We start from the raw sequence: 21,610 nt of genomic DNA, 5'->3' as shown, positions 1-21,610 counted from the left end.
TTCAGTCCTTACTGAGGAACAATTTCAAAACCCCATGATATGGCCAGTTGATCTAAAAGAGAATTGATGTTAGCTACAATACTGTCATATAAAGGTTTATGTAGACTAAGGGCTTGTAACTGCCTGCTGTGGCATTCCATCCTGTAGAGGGCAATGGTCCACAGCAACACCGGCTATTATGTTCATTTCAGTGTGCATGGCACACAATTGTGAGATGACTGCTGTCAAAGTGATCATAAGTTCACCTATATGGCACCATCTAGTTGACTACACTAAAAAAGGACAAATTAAATTTGGTGTAAATTCACCAAAGTCAGTAGAGCTATGCTAGAAGTTTAAGTTGGTCTATTGCATGTATGGTTTATGTTTATTACTGGAGTCAATCGAAATTATCTAAACAAAATAAAATATTCCCTCTGTTTTATTTACCAGCTTGTCACTTTGGTCTTTTTGGCACGTGCATGTCTGTTACCGTTTGACTCTCACTTCCTTTCGGCATCTTATTGCTCAAGCAGGCGTGCAATTAATCCCATTACAAACTAATGGATTTACAGGGATTACATTAAACTGTTTTGGTGAAGCAATAGCTGTGAAACAATGCATTTCTCTTGGCAGAAATGTTCTGTAACCTGCCATTTCCATGTCTCTCTCCTGTGAATGCAAATAATTTACTAACTAAAGTAGGAGCATCCCCAGCTCTTGGCCTCTACACTGGCGCAATCCCAAAAGGAGTAGTGGAAATCAGAGCAGTTTTGAAGTTTATTAATAAATAGAATTTGGTTATGCATTACTTTAGACAAGCAAGTCTAGAGTTTTTTTTTAATATGGAGAGCACAAAAGGGCTATTTAAACATTTCATGAAGAGAGCTTGTGATAGAATGTAATCTAAGTCCAGACAGACTTCCTACAAGCTTAATTTTACGTAGTGCATGGAGCAGTTGTGGGACCAGGAAACAAACACAATTATTTCCACTCCTGTTCTAAATCTACTATTGATTAGTGACCCAGTTTTCAAGAAAAGAGGTTTTCTGATTACCTGACAGGCACTCATATCTGTATGAAAAGAATCTAATCTTTCATGCACAGCTACAACACGGCAAACAAATGCTACTGGTGTGAAAGCTGTGCTTTTGCTCTCTCAGCCTGCATGAACAATGATTAGTAGATAGCTGATTTTTATATGTACAAGATTTCCAGATAAGAATATTCAAAAGCCATAGCGGCTATGTGTGCATGTGATTCAAACACAAATCGTGTGGGTCCTGTCACGAATACAGCAAGAAAGCAGTGTATTTCATGGGTAGTACCAGTGAAGAGACACACAATGCTCAGTGGATAAAAGGCTTGTAGTCCCAGCTGGGAAAATAGTTCCATTATCTCCCAGCTGCATAGACATTCCATACGGCTTGGTTCTGCCTGGATGAACAGTGTGGCTTGCTGAGAGCTTGAAACAGTTCTGCAGAAAATTGTAGAGATCCTGAGACATTTCACTGTTAAGATCTGTAAGTACAAAATTGTGGTGTCTACTGCAATGTGAATAATGCTGGGGAAGGTGCATTTTCTCTTTCTTTTGGTGATTTTCATTAGCATAAGAGGTAGAGAATGTAGAAAGCAACAAATCACTGTTTTATTTATGCTGTGTTTCGATGAATAACTGATCCTCAAAATGTATTTATTCTTTGCTAAGGAAAAATATATATTGAATTTGTATTCAATGATAAAACACAATAGGAGACTGTGCTGCTATAAAGACACTACAGGTATATTTTTGAGTGTTTCACTAGCTGTGTGTTGCAGTAAAACTAATGGGCAACACAGAGAATGACAGTGCTAATTTTGGCATTTTCATGTGACTCGATACTGCATATGAAAAGGTGGAGAAGGTAACAAGCTACTCATCTCATTTTCTAAAAGCTGAAGGTTTAAAAGCAATAAACATACATCTTCAGATGATTTAAGGGAGGCTTTAGATGAAAGTTTCCTCTTTTGTTTATTTAAACGGGGCAAACAAAACAAACAAAACAAAACAAAAAATCCAAACGAATGAGGTAATAACATATACTGAACTTGATGTTTTCATTCAAAGATTTATGAATGAGTTGCAAGTTTGATTCTGTCAGTTATTTATACGGTATGTTTCAGCTTTAAAGGAACTGCAATACTTTATTAAAAGTTTTGGAAGTTTGTGGGTCCAGAGACAAACAATAGGAACTGTATGATGATCATTCAGTTGTGCTTTATGTCATGGTATATTTCCATTGTGCTTTTTGGAGAACTGTTTTGTTGCAGACATTTGTTGCGTTTTTAAAGGGACTCTTCTTATATTACTGATATATTGAGCCTCCATGCTGGGAATTTCTTACAGCATTCACAGAATAATTACACTTGTAAAATAACAGGACTGTTTAGATAATAGTCTATTCACCTCTTTGTACTTTTTTTGCAGTAATTTATAGGTACATATTATAAGATGAATGCAGAATAGTTACTTCTAAATCACCTTTATTTTTTTCTGAAGGCAGAAATCAAACAACTTGCTTGCTCTTCAAATATCTTGAAAGTCCTGTAAGACTTATGTGGGAAAAGGAAATTGAACCTTATAGTACTTGCAATTCTGAGCACCACAGCAACACAAATAATATATCTTCATCAGTAAGCCTTTGCCTTGGGTCTTCAGGGGTATTGAGTCAGTGTTTTGTGTTTCTTGTGTCTCTGCTTCAAAGGTATGATCACACAACAAGTCTCAAATGCTTATCTATGTGATGCTGGTGACTACTATAGATCAGATTGTGCAAAAAAGAATAATAAAATACACCCATACATAGAGCAATCTTTTTAAAATGCTAGTGAAATACTCGTATTTGGGGGAGGGGTGTTATTTTTAGTAACTAGTACAGTCTTTCAATTCAAGAATAAATCTGTAAATAATGCAAAACAACTTTGGCACTCTAAATCAAACTAGAGATATACTTTTCTTTTTTTGTTTCCAGCTTTGCAACCGTGATTAAGGAGGCTAGCTGTGAATTATGGGATTTCCTAAAACCAATTTCTTTCAGTTTAGGTAAATATTGTAATGATCACTGTAGTCAGCAGCAGCAACAACTGTATCTTAGTGCTAAATTGTTGTCTTCTTTCGATTTTATGTAATGTCTGATTGGGAGGGCAGAAGTTGTAGGAAATTTAGTTCTGCCTCTGTGTGCTGGAGTTGTTACTTACAGTGTTCCAAGAAATCCATTGATTTCTATAAGCAAGTATTACAACATTTTCCACTCCCAAAAGAAAAATGTAACAAGGCCCTGGCATCAGAAAGGGGGCAGAGTTCATACTGTGTGTTTGTTTGGTGTGTCTATGAGGCAGTACCATACATTTTGTTTTATATTTTAACAGAAATTATTCATTAAAAGAATGTGTATCTATCTATACACCAATGCTTCTAAATTTCTTTCTAAGATTTTGCAGTAACTCTGTATTTACTTCATATTACTACAAAACAACCCAGTTTTGTGTTCCATTATTTAAATTATGCATTGAGTTTATAAAAGATATTCATCACAGATGCTCTCCCAATTGCCCTCACAGTGCGGTCAGATTAATGCAGTTTACTCTTCTAATGCAAAGAACACTCAAGAGAATTAAAATTAGGCTTTCCCTAGCTCTGAATAAGGGCTCCAAATGCTTTCCTTTCTTTCCCAACTCAATGGGTGCAGATAGACCCTTCTTAGTGATATGTTCCTTTGTGACATGCCATTGAGAGATGAATTTCAAGTGAACTCTCTTAAAGAGGATGAATTCAAAAAAGATTGACTCAGAAATTCCCCCTTTTGCTATCAAGGATGTAGTCCAAGAGGATTATACAGAGACATTTGGCCAAAATTCTAGCCCATTTTTCACTGGGCCTTCCATTACTGGTTGTAGGCCTAAATGATTCCAGGTACAATTTTGCACTTACAGTTACATTTACAGTTACTATCCCTTGGTCACCAAAGTATCTGATTTGTGTGTATAATCAGTTATGTAGATGTCCAGGTGACTTTTGCATTTGCAAAATGGCAGACTAGCATTTGATTATCTCTGTGATTTATTCACATTGTTTAAACTCTTAATATAAAAATGGGATGTACAGAAAATGCATTTTTTTTCCCAAAAACAATGTGGTTACTGCTTCACACTGTAAAAATCAAAACCCTACCAAAAGAAAACACTTCGCTGCTCACACGGTTCTCCCTCGAGTTGAGTTTGAGAGGGAGGAAAGCCACATGTGACAGGTGTTAATGAAGCTGCTAAATGTACTGTTGGAAAGTGCTCAGATGCTGTGGGGATGTGAGTGGTATAAGAACCTATATAGAATAGAATAGAATGCTGGCAAGACACTTTTTTAGAAAAGTGAAACTTAGACATGCAAAAAGAGGATTCAGAATCTCTCCCTTGAGGTGTTGGGAGAGATTAAGGTGCCCATTTTCTTTGTGTTTACCTTCATGCTCCAACTCCATCTCCTCTCTCTGTGAAGCTCCAACTGGGTTAGTGGACATACCTCTGCCAGGCTATCATCCCATTTACAGTATTTTAGCACAGTGGGTTCCTGCTCTGTGGATTAGATACAGTTAAGTAGATTAAAAAGCAGTTTCTCTGCTTTTTCTCCTTAGGACTAAAGGTGTTTTCACCCATTTGTTCAGGGACTGTAAAATTAATTGCCCCACAATAGTCACATGATAATTAAAGATTCAACACCTCACTTCATTTTTAGTACTTTGCCTTACAAAACTGCTTCTTTGTTGCCATTGCAGCAGATAATGATTTCCCAAGATCCTTTTATCTTCTAGTCCCAAATGTCTCTTTCTATCTCAAAAGAATGAAGAGGGCAAAACAGTGGGTCACCAGCAAAAAATAAACATATCTCCCCTGCTTTTCTGTTAATGCACTCATGGTCTGCATTCTCTTGACTGTTGCAACTTCAATACGGATAGAAGACCTCTTTTCAGTACTGCTAGCACCAGCTGTGTGCCCTTTAATCAGAGTTATTTCTCACTGGTAAAATCCCTGGCTTGTTTTCTTTTGCCCCAGTTGCATGGGTGCTGCAAATCTCCTGTTGTGTACTTGGGATTTGGCATAAACTGGTTGTCCTTTCTTCAGGGCAAATTTACAACACGGCAATGTCTACTTTTCCCACTGATGCTAACACCTGTTCAGCTCCACTGGCATTAGCAGTGCTGGAATCTCTACTGTTAATGGCTGACACCAATGTTTGTAATACCCTGCTGTGAGGTGGGTTACGTGGCACAGTATTAAAATTGCCAGTGATCCATCCATGCTGGAGCCCACAAAATTACTAACGCTGGAGGAGCTGAACCCGTGACAGCAACAGTGGGTGGGAAAATTCCTAGGGTAGGCCTATGACTTAAGTTCTCTTCTGTGTATATGCAATAGTTCCATTTGTCCACCCTGTGCAAAGATATGCGCGATGTGCAATCAGGTTGCAGGCATTCTGGCATCACCTTCTGTACCCTTTAGGTTTTAGATGTGGTGTAACCTCTTACCTGTGACTAGGAATATAGTATCACCCAATTCCCATATTTAACTTTTTGTCACAAACGCAGCAATGTGTGTTACATCGACTTTAGCAAGGTATGTGCACTTCCATTCTTTTTTAGGGATTGCATGGAAGCAAGGCTTTACTATGAATATGGCGGTGATTGATATGCGGTAGGTGCTGTACATAAAGGAAGCAGTAGTCGCTGGCCAGAAGAGTTTAGTCTAATCAACAAAGACAGAGAATGGGGGCAGGGGAAGAGGTGTGTGTGCTGGTATGTGTGGAGGGGCAGTATAGAGACATAAATAACATATCCATGCAGAGGTATCTGGGTGACCATAGAGATGGGTGGCTTGTTAATTGCTCACAGCTGTCCTGGAGCAGGCCTTGGTAGGGTCTGTCTCCTCTTCCCTGCTGTCCTAGCATGCTCTTACTGCTGTGCCCCATTACAGATCTCAGCTCTGGCTGAAGATTCTTCCAATGGAGTCTTGGTGCAGGGGCAGAGAGGCCCTGGTCTGTAGAATATCACATTGCGGAGCAGAGAAGTTCTGGGAGCAGTACCCCGCTCCAACCCACTGCTGCTCCTACTCTTCCCACACAGCGCCTGTGCTCCTGTGGGCTTTCAGGGGAGATTGTATTTGCTGAGTTTTTCTGATGATCCATCTAAAACTGTCCTTTGCTACTGCCCCTGTCAAAGAGCAGGTGCTTAGTGCCAACCATATGAACAAGTGTAAGCAGACACCCAAACATGCACGTGAACCAGTGGTGGCAGGACTCACCCAACAATTGCCTGTCCTGAGTTAAGACAGCTTTGGTGATGTGCACATGCCTTCTCTAGCTCTGAGAGGAATTCACTGTCAAAATGTTAAAACAGTCATATAAGATGGGTTCCTAGCCTACCGGAATCACGTAGAATACTGGGGAGGGCTTGGGAATTGGAAGGAATTTACCTGTCCTGTCTCATTTCCCGCTGAAACTCCAATGCAATAGGGTAGTCTAAGTGTCTTTGGTCTGTCAAAGCTTTGAGCCAGATTCTGGCTGGTCCCTGAATGTGTATGCTGAGGAGGGCACAAACGTTTTTTACTCTCATACAAAGGGGCCACCCATGGTTACATCAATTCTCTTAAGTACAAGGACAGTTCCCTGCTAGCACACCTGAGGTGCTAGCTCCCTCCGAGACAGCAGGGAGAAAGCTGAGCCATGGCTCTTTTTCTCACAGAGCCTAAATACCTGGCTTATTGTGAAAGGGAGATCCCCTTCAGTGATGGTGTAGCAGGCAGGTAGTTCTGGGAGGCAGTGTGCAATGCCTCTTGGAACTCACATCGGTGCATTGGCCTAATGGGCACAATCTGGCCTTTTGTGGGAATAGCTTTTCGGGTTGTCAAAGTATGCACTGTGGTCTCTGTGGAGGGTTTTTTGTTTGTTTTGTTGATACAAGTAAGAGGTATGCATGGTACATACTGCAAATGGAGTGTTTGGGGAAGAGAGAGAGAGAGTCATTTCCCTCCCTTAGATCCTGTAATATGGTTCTAGCCTCTAAAGACGAGACCAAATGAAGGAAGATGGTCAGAAACACAGTCCGTATTATTAAAATTCTTGGCAGCATCCACTGTAAAGTTCTTGTTAAGAGAGATGGAAAATGGCAAAAAGATGAGGGAAACAGTGTTATGTCCTTTTCCTCTACACACCATTAATAATACAGGGAAGCCACACAAACACAGTTGGATTCCAAATAACCAAGTTTATTAACTATACACTATACATGCAAGATCTGGTGTTCTGGCAGGATTATGACGGATACAGCAATAAAAGATAGGAAGAAGACCCAGTACAAGGTTTCCAAACCACTTAAAAGGACACCATCCACTTCCTATATAGTACCTACTCCTCCCCCTACAGTGTAAAAGAGCATACAAAAATTACAAATATATTACTATCAATAAGATACAGCATGCTACAAACTAAGTCTGAGAGGTGGTTTATGACTTCTCTCTAAATAATGTTTCATAGACATCTCAACAGTATTTGGAGCAGCATCTGTACTTTCTGGTGTAGCTGTATCAGTAGCATCTTCCGCCTCAACAGTGTCACTTGTTGTAGAAACAGGGACGTGAAGCTCACTGGTACTATTACAAGTCATTGTCTGTGTCTGTATTGTAGGCTCAGTATTTTCAACAGACATCACTGGTATAAAGCCTCTTGCTGAATGAGTGCTCAAAATGGGTTCAGATAGCAAGTGTAAAAAATTGGGATGGGGGTGATGGGTAATAGGTACCTATATAAGAAAAAGCCCCCAAAATCGAGACTGTCTCTATACAATTGGGACATCTCAAAAGCTGGTTTACATGTCTTCTCCATGACATGTTTGGTACTTTTTCTGGCTTGATTCAGATGTGGGCCATAAAATAACAGCACAAAGATGAGTAAATATTAAACTTGTTTAAAGGCTCATCTCACTTAATTCTCAAAGAATAACTGCTGATGTACCACCTGGCAGAAGACATATCTAGCCAGTAGCTAGTTTAAAAAGATGTGTGCTGCACACAGTTATATACAGGGAGCACAGACAGCATGGCAAGAGATTCTAGGATGTCTTCCAAAGGTCTAAGCTATTGGGAGGAGAATACTATATTCAGTTAGAAAAAATAATATTTCTAATGTCTCATTACCCCCCATCTCCACCTACCCCCCAACCTATTTACCTTAACAGATAAGTACATGCTGAACATTCAAATAGAAAATTGTGGAGTGATCAAAGTAGAACAAACTACAGAATGGGCCAATTCTATAGTTGGAGTTAAAAAGCCCATAAAATAGGGGTAATTATTGAAACATATGATTTAAATCAAGCCACAAAATATTATTCAGTAAAAACTATTTAAGAAACGGCAGCTAAGTTTTTAGTAACAAAAACATCCACTCAGATGCAGGACCTTAATTTTAGCAAGCAATGTCCGGTGAGTCAAGGTCTAAGTTAGGTCTCAATATGCATTTGAACATTAAAGACAAGACAATACCATTTGATATTAGTTCTGCTCTTGAGATATTTCAGCCATTAGTTCTCTGGGGGATTCCAAGTGGTAAATTTATGTTATTAAAGGTGTTGGATAATGGATGATGCTTAAATTTGGATTTAGGATCTGGAAGAACAAAATGGAATATTTAGACAAGAAACACCTAATAATGCACTTCAGTTAGTAACTGGTAAACAGAAATTACCTATATAGAATATAAACTGAGGAAAGATAACATAGTTACTGATTCAGGTCAAATTTAAACAGTTGTTATTAATATTTATTATTTGTAGTATCAGAGCACCTATGAGTCCTAGTCATAGACCAGAATCACATTGTGCTTGGTGCTGTACAAACACAGAACCAAAAGATAAAGTGTAAAGATAAATCTTTGGGGTTAGGAACTAAGTATGAGAAAAGAAAGAACAGATGGATACAGACAAACAGGTAGGAGTGCATAGGGTAGCAATGAGACAATATCTTCTAATAAGACAAGACAGAACAGGTGGGGAAACAGAATGCAGAAGTAGAGTGAATAATGTGACAGTGGCAAAGGTCTTGTTAATCCACAATTATTTTATTTTACTGTGTTTTGTTTTTTGGGCGGTGGGTTTACTTCATTGGGATTAAAGTAAACAGAAAGAAAATAGAAGGGAGGTGGATTGCAGGGGAGGAGAGAGTAGAAGGGACAGGACCGGCGCTAGGGGTTTGAGTGCCCTAGGCGGACAACAATTTCGCCGCCCCGCGCACTGGTCCCGCAGCTCCGGTGGAGCTGCTGCAGTGGTGCCTGCGGAGGGTCCGGTGCTCCGTGGCTCCGGTGGAGCTGCCGCAGTCATGCCTGCGGGAGGTCCACCAGAGCAGTGCGAGCAGCCAACCGTCCGCAGGCACAACTGCGGCAGCTCCACCGGAGCCGCAGAGCACCGGACCCTCCGCAGGCACCACTGCGGCAGCTCCACCGAAGCCGCCTGCCACCCCCTCCGGCAAAATGGCACCCACCATTTATTCTGGCTCCGTAGGCAATTGCCTAGGCGGCCTAAATGGTAGCACCGGCCCTGAGAAGGGACACATTTGGAGTGAAGCTTAGTTTGAAGAGACTGTAAGGAAGTTGGATCAAACAGCTAATCGGTGGATGGCAGAGAAAGTCAGAGAACTTTCTACAGTTTTGACTGGACTGTCTAAGGGTCCCTATTTTGGCTGCTTCTGTCTCTACCAGCTCATGTCTCTGAATGGCTGTTAGGGTAACCAGAGAGAAAGTGTGAAAAATCAGGAGAGGGGTAGAGGGTAATAGGTGCCTATATAAGACAAAGCCCCAAACACCTTATAAAATCAGGACGTCTGGTCACCCTGCTGATTGTTCTCTGCAGTTTGCCACAACACCACAAGGTAATGCGAAGAGGAGGCAGCCTCTGGGTCTTAGTGCCCCAGAGTATGTGTGGGGAATCTACCCTGCACAGTTCTGGGTTCAGCAGATTGGGTTCAGGAGCAGAGGCCCCATCTGGTCACCATCAATCATACCCCTTCTCTTCAGTGCAGCCAATCCTGCTTTCACTGCTTCTTGTCCTACCAGCTGTAGTCTCCGGCATTCTACTGTGTACAATGGATTTACAGAGAATAGAGGGATATTAAACTAGTCAGCAAAGTTAATTCTAATGCTATGTCTGGTCAAGTAATCCCTAAAAGGGTTTTTTGGTAGTCATTTGCAGTTGTTTGAGTATAGCAGAGCAATCAGTGCATTCGTAGAAAAGTACTTAAGCAACAGAGAAATGTCACCCTGATAATAAAGAGAGTTGCTGTCAGTTGTGTTTGATTGTCTTAAGAGCCACAAAAACACAATGCAAGAGAAAAAAACTACACACAAGTTGCTCAAAAGTTTATTTTTAAGCAAATGTCTTCAGTGCCACCTAGAATCCAAAGCATGATGTTGAAGCTTCAACAATAAGAATACACTGGGGACTATAATATGGGTAAGGGACTACATGTACGTAAACTAGATAAGGAGGAACTGAAAAACACATTGGAGCAGCTGGGAACAAGGAGAAACAACTAGTACTATGTGACCTAACAGTTCTTAGCAGACCATCAACACGTGCTCCCAGGACCATGAAAGTCCCACAGGCCACAAAACTGCTGTCCTCCCCAGTGACATTCCAAATAATGTTAATTCAATCACAGTCAGAAGGAAAAGCCCACATTTACAAGATGACAAAGCAAAAATACAAAAAGCTCATAGAAATGTTAGTTACTGGATGAATTTCCTAACTGTCCTGCAAAAAAAATACATAATACATAATTTCAAAGGAAGAAAAAAAGAATACTTTTCAAATTTTAGAAGTGCATATCAAATAAGCATAAACTGGAGTCATTTGAGGTAATGACGGAGGTCTAAGTACTATCAGTGACCTCAGAATTGATCAAGATGCTAAAAGAAATTTAAATAGAAGTGACACGGATAAAAAACATCGGCAGACTCAGGATTAGATACAGGCCTCCTGAAACAAGATACTAAATCCCTTTGTAAGACTTGATGGGTCTAGAACTCAGACCTGCTGACAGCGCTATAATGTCACCCCGTAGCAGTTGTGTCACACTTGCACATGGCCTGCTGAGGGTTTGACAGACAGTCCTGCCTCTAGGGGTTTGACAGACAGCAGCCTCATGGCACTTGATTGGATCCCTATTCTATATAAACCCAAGGTGGATTCCAGGAAGTGTACAGGCAATAGTGTGGCTCTTCTGTTGTTGCCATGCTCATTTATGCTCCCTGCTCCTGAACTTCTGATTCTGACCTTGGACCTGGACTCCTGACTCAAACTTGGACCTTTGGTATTGACTCTGGCCTGGAACCTGACTATGAACTGGTCCCCAGCCTCAGGTTTGCCCTTGGTCCTGACTGCCCTTGTTGGGATCATGACACCATTGCTCATCGTAAGAAGAGTAGGTTAAAAAATGGGAAGTTTTTTCATGAGAATTTACAAACACACGCACACACTACTTCTTTTTCATTAGAATTTTTGTCAAAAATTGATTTAAAAAATGAAAATTCAGCTCTGTCAGGAGAGAAACTCCTCTAAAGTAAGTTCATCACCACTTATAGCCTTAGTAGCCTTTCCCACCTCATCCTTCAAGAGTCATCTTTTCTTTATATGTATTTGTTTATTTAAGGCCAGATTCTGCCCAACCCAAAAAGAGTGTGTGTGTGTGTGTGTGTGTGTGTGTGTAAAGGGGTAGGGTGTCAAGTACCCCATTCCCTGTACCACATAAGCAGAATTATTGCGTGTGTTCTTAGGGATTCATCCATTTTGCTCCATTCTTACTCCTCAAGAATCACAGAGAGCCACAAAAAGATGGGGAGGAGACAAGGTGATTTCTTTTTTCCTCCTCCTACTCTATGTCCAGTCCTCATGCATAGGAAAATGAGCTTCACCTCACAACAGGGTATAGTAATCTGGATGCACTTGGGAACTCTCTTCCCTAAGACTGTGTTCTTCCCATTGGCATCTCGCTCTATACAGGGGAGTGCCTAAATGCCACAATCTAATTATTTATTTATTTAGATTTTGTATGTTATGCTTGTTTTAACTTTAAGAGCTGGTAAGTTTCCTTTCTCAAGTTGAATTCTTGTTTTCAGCAGGGGAGTGTAAGATTTTTTCCTCTTTGCATAGTGAAATGTGATATTTCAAATGAGTGTGGTATTGGACCTAACAAGAAATGAACAAGAGGCAATGCAGAGGGCAGCAGAAGATAAATCTAGAGTCCCATGGTCTGACAGTGGCAGTAGTAATAGACTGGATCCAGCTTAGTGGCATCAAGGTAGCTTTATAGTTCTCTGTAAGAGTTAATAATGCCAGACAGAACTAGTAGCACTCAGGGCTGGCTCCAGGGTTTTTGCTGCCCCAAGCACCTGCTTGCTGAGCTGGTGCCTGGAACTGGCCCTGGTAGCACTGCATCTTACACCACTGGGAAACAGTAACAGAACTCCCTATCTTGCATACCAGTAGAAGACATCTAGGGTGAATCATGGACTTGAACTTGCCCAAGTCCAACCCCAGAGCCCTACTGCAGTTTCCTCAAAGTGTGTAATCGTAGTAATAATAATAGATAAAGAAGTGAAAACAGTAATTGATCTAAAAGCTGTGCCACTGTCAAGCAGAGTTGTATTAGCTGCCTTCTAGCCACTCCTATGACATAGCAAGATCACTGTTGAAAGGATGTCCAAATCTATCCACAGATCTTAATTTTGGAACTGAGCCTTCAATAGCTCTTCCAGACTTGTGCAAAGATTCCAAAAGTGCCATTCCTCCCAGCCAAACCCCTCCAGAAGCAGGGTTACAGTTGTTGGCAGAGATGACAACAGCATAGAATTACTGTTATTGTACCATCTGTTACAGAGAGAGAGGGAAAATCTGGAACCTAGAATTTTGAACTATTGAAAAGACCCACAAAAAAGTGTCCAGCATGAAATCCACATGCATTTCAGTAGCACAAACACCTTTTCCAAAGGCCTCTCATAGCTCACTGATAACCACTGTATTAACTTTATTTTACTGTCTTAACTCAATTTCAGTGGTTTTAATACTCCTTTTTAATGTTTAGTTATTTTGCATTAACTTTAGTGGCTGTATAAGGGAGAAGTGGTGGATGTGGTATACCTAGACTTTAGTAAGGCATTTGATACGGTCTTGCATGATATTCTTATTGATAAACTAGGCAAATACAACTTAGATGGGGCTGCTATAAGGAAGGTGCATAACTAACTGGATAACCGTACTCAGAGAGTAGTTATTAATGGCTCCCAATCCTGCTGGAAAAGTATAACAAGCGGGGTTCCGCAGGGGTCTGTTTTGGGACCGACTCTGTTCAATATCTTCATCAATGACTTAGATATTAGCATAGAAAGTACGCTTATTAAGTTTGCAGATGATTCCAAACTGGGAAGGATTGCCACTGCTTTGGAGGACAGGGTCATAATTCAAAATGATCTGGACAAATTAGAGAAATGGTCTGAGGTAAACAGGATGAAGTTTAACAAAAACAAATGCAAAGTGGTCCACTTAGGAAGGAACAATCAGTTTCACACATACAAAATGGGAAGAGACTATCTAGGAAGGAGTACGGCAGAAAGGGATCTAGGGGTTATAGTAGACCACAAGCTAAATATGAGTCAACAGTGTGATGCTGTTGCAAAAAAAGCAAACGTGAGTCTGGGATGCATTAACAGGTGTGTTGTGAGCAAGACATGAGAAGTCATTCTTCTGCTCTACTCTGCACTGGTTAGGCCTCAACTAGAGTATTGTGTCCAGTTCTGGGCACTGCATTTCAAGAAAGATGTGGAGAAATTGGAGAGGGTCCAGAGAAGAGCAACAAGAATGATTAAAGGTCTTGAGAACATGGCCCATGAAGGAAGGCTGAAAGAATTGAGTTTGTTTAGTTTGGAAAAGAGAAAACTGAGAGGAGACATGATAGCAGTTTGCAGGTATCTAAAAAGGTGTCATAATGAGGGAGGAAGAAAACTTGTTCATCTTAGCCTCTAAGGATAGAACAAGAAGCAATGGGCTTAAACTGCAGCAAGGGAGATTTAGGTTGGACATTAGGAAAAAGTTCCTAACTGTCAGGGTGGTTAAACACTGGAATAAACTGCCCAGGGAGGTTGTGGAGTCTCCATCTCTTGAGATATTTAAGAGTAGTTTAGGTAAAGTCTATCTGGGATGGTCTAGACAGTATTTGGTCCTGCCATGAAGGCAGGGGACTGGACTTGATGACCTCTCGAGGTGCCTTCCAGTCCTAGAATCTATGAATCTATGTCTTATGGTCTGTTACAGAATTTATATCTTTGCATCATTTTGAATGATTTACTAACCAATTACATAAGTGGTCAATAACCATTCAGATATATTGATTTTAAGGCTATTTTATAATTTTACAGTATCTGGCCTACTGATTCGGCCACATTGGACAGTCCCTATGTAAAAGGATGAATGCACACAAATCAGATATTAGGAATGGCAATATACAAAAACCTGTAGGAGAACACTTCAACCTCCCTGGCCACACAATAGCAGATGTAAAAGTAGACATCCTGCAGCAAAAAAACTTAAGGACTAGACTTCAAAGAGAAACTGCTGAGCTCCAGTTCATCTGCAAATTTGACACCATCAGTTCAGGATTAAAAAAAGACTGTGAATGGCTAGCCAACTACAAAAGCAGTTTCTCCTCCCTTGGTGTTCGCACCTCAACTGCTAGAAGAGGGCCTCTGCCTCCCTGATTGAACTAACTTCATTATCTCCAGACTGATTCTTGCCTGCATATTTATACCTGCCTCTGGAAATTTCCATTACATGTGTCTGACGAAGTGGGTATTCACCCACAAAAGCTTATATTCCAATACTTCTGTTAGTCTTTAAGGTGCCACAGCACTCTTTGTTGCTTTTTACAGATCCAGACTAACACGGCTACCCCTCTGATACGTGGCCTACTGATTGAATTTAAGCCATTTATAAGAAAATAGACAACACTAAGTACAATTAATGCATTTGAAATTGTTATTGGTATGTTGCATTCTCTGATGCACTGTAAATAGTTTAAAAATTTGTAAAATATTTGTGCATTAACTTTTATAAATAAAAGTTTCTCTGTGTAAAGTAATTAACTGGCTCGTGTGTAGGCACCATTGCCTTCCACTGGCTAGAATCACAATGGTGAATATTAGTAGTTGTTTAGATTAACATAAAAAAGCAGTTATCATGGTCTGTCCAGCTCCTTCCAGATAATTAAAGATAGAAACACATGCACCACTACTAAACCAAACGGCCCTTCTCTGCACTAAGACTTTCTTCCACTCCCTGTAGAACTCTGCTCTCCCCGTCTGCATCCTCCACCCTCACAGCAAAAGTCAGACTTGTGCCCAAGCCCCCAAATGCCCATTCAATAGATAGGATTCTCGATGTTTCTTAGAGTGAATATTTTTGGATTATATCATAGACCCAGGAAAGGGGGAAATTCCAAAACAGAGAGCCCTTAAGTATACTGGCCCAGTCCAGAAAAGCACTTATGCAAGTGCTTGTTAAATGTGTGAAGAGTCCCACTGAAATCAATTTCTTTACTCACATCCTTAAAGCTAGGCACATGATTAAGTGTTTGCTTGGGTTGGAGCTCAGAATGCTCAGCAGTGCATCTTGGAAGACAGAGCCATATAAACCCTGGGCACTCCAGCTCAAGCATTTCCACTGACCTCAGCTGAGACATGGGTCTCTCAAAAAGACAGGTCCCAAGCCACTTATGGGTCTATAAAGCAAACCCAATATCTTAACTCTGCCTGAAAACCAACAGGGAGATCAAGCAGATTCCAGAGCACTGGTGCGCTGGCTGAGATATTCTGCTGAACGAATGGAGCACCAGCTTGTTTCTGAGTTGATTTACAGAGTTGATGCCTGCAGAACTCCCTCCAGTAGTCTAACCTGCAAATGCCCAAGGAGGAGAGTGCCCAAGAGAAAAAGATGTAACCTCCTAATAAGACATTGGTGACTCTTGCTACAGGATTGTGTCACAGCAATGTAACAGAGTCAGTAGATATTTGCTCCTGCCATATGATAGGATTATAAGCCTTCTATTTATCTGATGCATATCAGGCAACCAGTGCAGAAAATGAAGAAAAAAAAAAGTCTATTATCAGCATGCCTGTGTGTTGTGCCTTTAGTACATGGCATCAGAAGTAAATGAAATATTTGGCAAATATGAAGCCAGTTAAATCTCTCACTAAGAAAAGGGAACCAGGCAAAGAACTAGCACTTCTAAACTTTCCTTGGAAGCAAGTGGTATTGAAGAGAAATCAGAAAGGGTAAGGTGCTCCTCACTGCTGCATATGGCAGGCCCAGAGGAATTGCAAATCTATAGGGCAATCCCGTGGGGACAGGAAGGGGACTGCACTCTGCTAGACAAAGTCATTCCCATTTTGCAGAGGACTCTGATACATGTGACAATGTCAATGGAGAAAGGCACATTGTTGAATAAATGGCATGAAATCAACAGAACTACTTCTGAGAATTGGCTTAATCCCTGAAGAGCAAGGTTATATCCCTTCCACTTTTTTTTTCTTTTCTTTTTTTTTGGGTAGAGATTAACTCTTCTAACTCTGGATATATAGATAACAAGGATATTGAGCAGGTAATGCTAACAGAAATTTTGGGGAGAGAGATAAAACTTCATGATTCAAGGTTTAAACCTATCTCTGACATTTAGGAATTAGGGGCAGGGTCTTTACTAGGGCAGATTATTCTTCATCTGCCTACTGTGGAGATGTTTGCATGTTCCTTTGGAACTGGTCACTGTTAGTGGGCAGGCGGGCCTAATGGTCAAAGGAGTCAGACCTAGGGGTTAGAAGAGGCATCAGTAGCCAGTAATAGGAACCAACAGTCAGAAATGTGTTACCAGGAGTGAGGCAGGGTAGTGGCAGGGCTGGGTCCAAGACAGGGGCAGGGGCGAGGAACAAGCAGGCACAGGAGCTGTCACACCCATAAGGATATGCTTTGAGAAGCTACCAAACTGCTGGGTTTAACAGCTGATCTGGTTACTCTTCCCATTAATGAGGTGGTGTAGCAAATCAGGCACCCTGCTACAACCAACTCATTAGGTTTCCTGGAGACTGGCTGTTCTGCTAGTTCTGATTCCTGATGCTGTTGGAGTCAGGAAACTGGATTACAGTGACTCTAGGTCTGATCCAGTATGGAAATTCCCATCTTCCTATAAATCAGTAGAAGTTCCTATGGTTGCATATTTGGCCATGTATTGATATATATTCAGATTTTGCCTGTGGTGAACATTGTTGCCCTAATTTTACAGATAGGGAAAGCAGGACTAAGAAAGATAATATTATTTACCAGGATTAAAATTATTTGTGTTAGATTAGGTAGAGGTGAAGAGATCTGGGTTTTAATATGGATCTGACATTGACTTGTTCATTGACTTTGAGCAATCTCTGAACACTTCTAAGTCTAACTCTGACTTTCTTTGTAACTAATGTCTGTAAAATAAGAATAAAGTATTATTAAAGTCAATAACAAGATCCAGACAGAATCCATGGCTTCCTTGTTAATTTAAGACCTGAACCAGAGCACGCTGGAATCAATGGGAGTCTTTTCACCAAAATCAATGGGCTTTGGATCAGGCTTTCTCGATCCCCAGAATTCATAAATGCAAACTTTCAAGTGAAGATGTCTGTCTAGTCTTAATATTATTCACTATGAATTTCTGTCCCTCAAAATTGTGAAAAAAAAACAACCCTGAATTTTGGAAATAAACTATTGTGCAAAATGAACAGTTTGGACGTTTTGTTTTTCTTATTCAGTTTCTCCCAACTGTATTAATTACATTAATTGTAAACTACTAGCATCCTAAAATGAAAGTGTGACAATTGAGTCTTACAGCTTTCTTTTCCAATCAAAGTCTGGAATGGATGTCAGCAAGGTAACTCCACCTGGCAAAATGCTGTATCTTCTCATTCTTTGATCCCATTCTTTAATCAATTTTTATATTTTTCTTTGATTGTGCATGAGAACCAGATAATGTTCCTGCAAGGATAAATATATTTAACTGCATTGGTAAGAGTTGTTTTTTTTAAAATGGGAAAATGAAGAATTGGCCACATGTTAAAAAAATCACACTGGAGACTTTTGCTGTTCTTTTATTTTACAATGTCAGAAATGTAATATTTGCTTTTGGGTAAATTCAAATCAATGCAACCCTCATAACCTAATAACAGGTTATAGATTGTTATTCAATATATAATTTGTTACACAGTTTATCTATGGCTTCTATTTATTGAGTCATTAAAAGTTTGTTTTTGTAAGGTAGACATTATGTGAGTAGTGCATAACAAGGAATAACCTTTCATACATTCCGTGTTATAAATTAAATTACCCTTAAACTAAGTCATTAATCAAGTAGCTGCAGCCTAATGAGACCAAAATAGACAAGAACAGCTTGAAACCTTTCTTCAAGGGACAACTTTGTATTTATAGTATCGCAGCATTTTCCATATAGTTTTATAGATTGGTTGGGTGGCTCCCACACATTTTTTTCACTAAGCTATAAAATGGTGTGTTGGTATTTAAAGAATAAGTGGTTTTCGTTGTGTCATAAACTACAGCTGACTGTGGAAATATAAGGCTAGAAGAGGGATAATACACTGCGCCAGTGAATAATTGCACTGACCCAGGAGGTGATCTGGTAGGTACATCAGACAGGTGCTGCTTATTTCCCCCATGGCCATCTGCAATGATGCTGGGGGAAAGGCACAGGTGTGGTTTTGTTTACTCTGTGCTTAACCTCTGTGCATTTGCTTCCTGGGGGAATATCTGGCCCATTAGATCCATCCCCCCACCTTTCCCTCATCACCTGGAGTGAACATTCTGGTAACATGGCAATGCAAGAGAGGGTGGGCATCCTTCATCCCCCATACTCATCTATGCATATGGGTCAAATATAGCCCATAGTAACTTGTATGTATTGTACCTCCAGATAGAATATTTAATATTTGCTGTTAGGATTGTGTACATGGCTGTGAAGTAAATTTAAGTTTGCTGTACTTAGCACTCAGGTTTTTTTTTTCTAATATACATTTTCCCCCTTCTATGTACACTGATCCTGAGGCGGTTCAGAGGCTAGGTGGTCGCAACCATGAAATAGAGCAGCCCCAGGACTTTTCTTTCTTACATTGGCTGTTCCAGAAGCTGGGGATTGCTGAGAGTCAGACTTGTCTGAGTCATGCCCCAAAGCTAGGGTTGCCAATTTTGGTTGGACGTATTCCTGGAGATTTAATCACATGACACAATTGTGACACTACGCGTCATATTCTTCATAGAGGTATGGTTATGATATGATTATGGCATAACGAAGATGTATTTTATGCAAGATGGGTTGCATGAGATATCATTGGAAAGGCTATGATTTACTGAATATGATTATCCTATGATTTACTGAATATGATTATCCTATTTGTATGCATGTATCATTTTTGTATCTGAAGCTAGGAATATTGTCTATGCATCTATTACAAATGTGTTTACATCTGGGGGAACACCCACTAGATAGAATGCAATCAGTCTGGTTGGGAAGGGCCAGTAGGGAAAGCATCTTTGAAGATGCTAATCCCCACCAGGAAGTCTTCCTGGGGACCCTACAAACAGCCTCTGAGTTATGTTTGCAGGGACATGTGACCAAGTCACCTGGTACTGGGCTCCATTATAATACTAGTATTTTTCCACTAACTGGGGGTGGGAATCACACTGGGAGATAAAGGATTCCGACCATATGCAAAAATTATTTAAGGCAGGGGAGTGACATCATCATGGTTCACTCTTTATTGACTCCATATCCAAGAAAGAGGACTGCTGGAAACATCTGAGAACAAAAAGACTGGACTAGGGTAGAAGAGCTGAGCCTATGCTAGAGGGTGTCTGCCCTATGAAAGGAATATCTGTGGTTATAAGTGGCAAGCAAGTGCAGCTTGCCTTCAACAATCTCTGCAATCTACCTAAAACAACATTTAGGCTGAGAGTTTGCTACTTATAACCAGGTTTTTTTAGTATATTAAGCTTAGATTGGGTGTTTGTTTCATTTGCTAGGTAATCTGCTTTGATCTGTTTGCTATCCCTTGTAATCACTTAAAATCTATCTGGTGTAGTTTTGTTTTGTCTAAAACTCAGCGTGTGGAATTCATAACTTGGGGCAGAAAGCTGTGTATATCTTTCTCCACGTTGGGAGCGGGGAGGTTCATGAGCTTACATTGTACAATTCTCTATGCAGAGCAAGACAGTACAACATTGGGTTTCACCTCAAGAGGAGGGCATGCCCTTGAGTATTGGGCAGTTTCTTAGCTGAGCCTTCCCATGCAGATCTGATCTCAGCATCTGTGTTTAAAGCTGCAGCAGGATGTGTCCCTACTTGTATGTGTTTTGGTAAAGTGCAGTCTGAAGCCCGAGGGAGGGCTTGGCTGGCTTGCCTCAGCAATACAGTCTAAAGGGAGCCCATGCTGGTGGGTCAGGCAGGCTCAGTGGTACCCCAGTCCCAGGTGGTACCCTGAAGGTGGGGGGAACCCATCGCAATACTCTTTAATTAAAGAATAATCTTTAATTCCTGGAGATTCCAGGCCAATCCTGGAGGGTTGGCAACCCTACCATAGTCAACCCCCTATGCTCATTGTCAGGAAGAGACTAGCACAGGATTTACACCACATGAGTAGGGCCCTACCAAATTCATGGCTGTGAAAAATGCGTCACAGACCATGAAATCTGGTCTCCCCCATGAAATCTGGTCTTCTCTGTATTTTTATGCTATGCCAAACAGACTTCATGGGGCAGGCCAGTGTTTCTCAAACTGGGAGTCCTGACCCAAAAGGTCATAGATGGGTCACAAGGTTATTGTAAGGGTGTCGTGGTATTGCCATCCTTACTTCTGCACTGCCTTCAGAGCTGGGTGGCCAGAGAGTGCCAGCTGCTGGCTGAGGGCCCAGCTCTGAAGGCAGCGGTGCAGAAGTAAGGGTGGCAATACCATGCCATGCCATCCTCATTTCTATCCTGCTGGCAGCAGTTCTGCCTTCAGAGCTGGGCTCCCGGCCCAGCACTCTCTGGCTGCTCAGCTATGAAGGCAGCGCCACTGTCAGCAGCAGTGCAAAAGTAAGGGTGGCAATACCATGACCCCTTACAATAACCTTGTGACTCCCCCACAACTCTCTTTTGGGTCAGGACACCTACAGTTACAACATCAGGAAATTTCAGATTTAAATATCTGAAATCATGAAATTAATGATTTTTAAAATCCTATTATTGACCAAAATGAAATTGACCAAAATGGACCATGAATTTGGTGGGGCCTTTCATATGAAGGTTATGCTCAAGAGGAAGAGTTTTCCATAGGCTAAATTTGTTGGATTTTGGAATGTGTTGCATTTCTAGACCTGTGCATAGCCTTTTAGATAAACTGGAGGAATGGACTGTATGTCTCTCTTGAGTTTCTTCAGACTTCCCAATTGAGTTCTATGCATCCCTAAATAGAACTGACTAAACCAACAAAACAG

At 40.8% G+C, this 21,610-nt stretch overlaps 1 protein-coding gene across 2 annotated transcripts in view; it reads left to right on the top strand.

Annotated features, from left to right (window-relative positions):
* The first annotated feature begins 1,296 nt into the window (after positions 1-1,296).
* The window catches only part of CNTN6 (contactin 6), a 230,795-nt gene continuing 210,481 nt past the window's right edge, over positions 1,297-21,610 (top strand). The window contains exon 1 of one of the 2 annotated variants that reach the window (XM_030570684.1): positions 1,297-1,502. The gene's annotated coding sequence lies outside the window, so the exon portion shown is untranslated. The remainder of the gene's footprint in view (positions 1,503-21,610) is intronic. The other variant, XM_030570683.1, reaches the window with a different exon arrangement.

Source organism: Gopherus evgoodei, chromosome 7 (genome assembly GCF_007399415.2).
Source record: "Gopherus evgoodei ecotype Sinaloan lineage chromosome 7, rGopEvg1_v1.p, whole genome shotgun sequence".
Taxonomy (NCBI): domain Eukaryota; kingdom Metazoa; phylum Chordata; order Testudines; family Testudinidae; genus Gopherus; species Gopherus evgoodei.
Note: the sequence above shows the minus strand (reverse complement) of the source record. Positions and strands in the feature narration are given on the sequence as shown.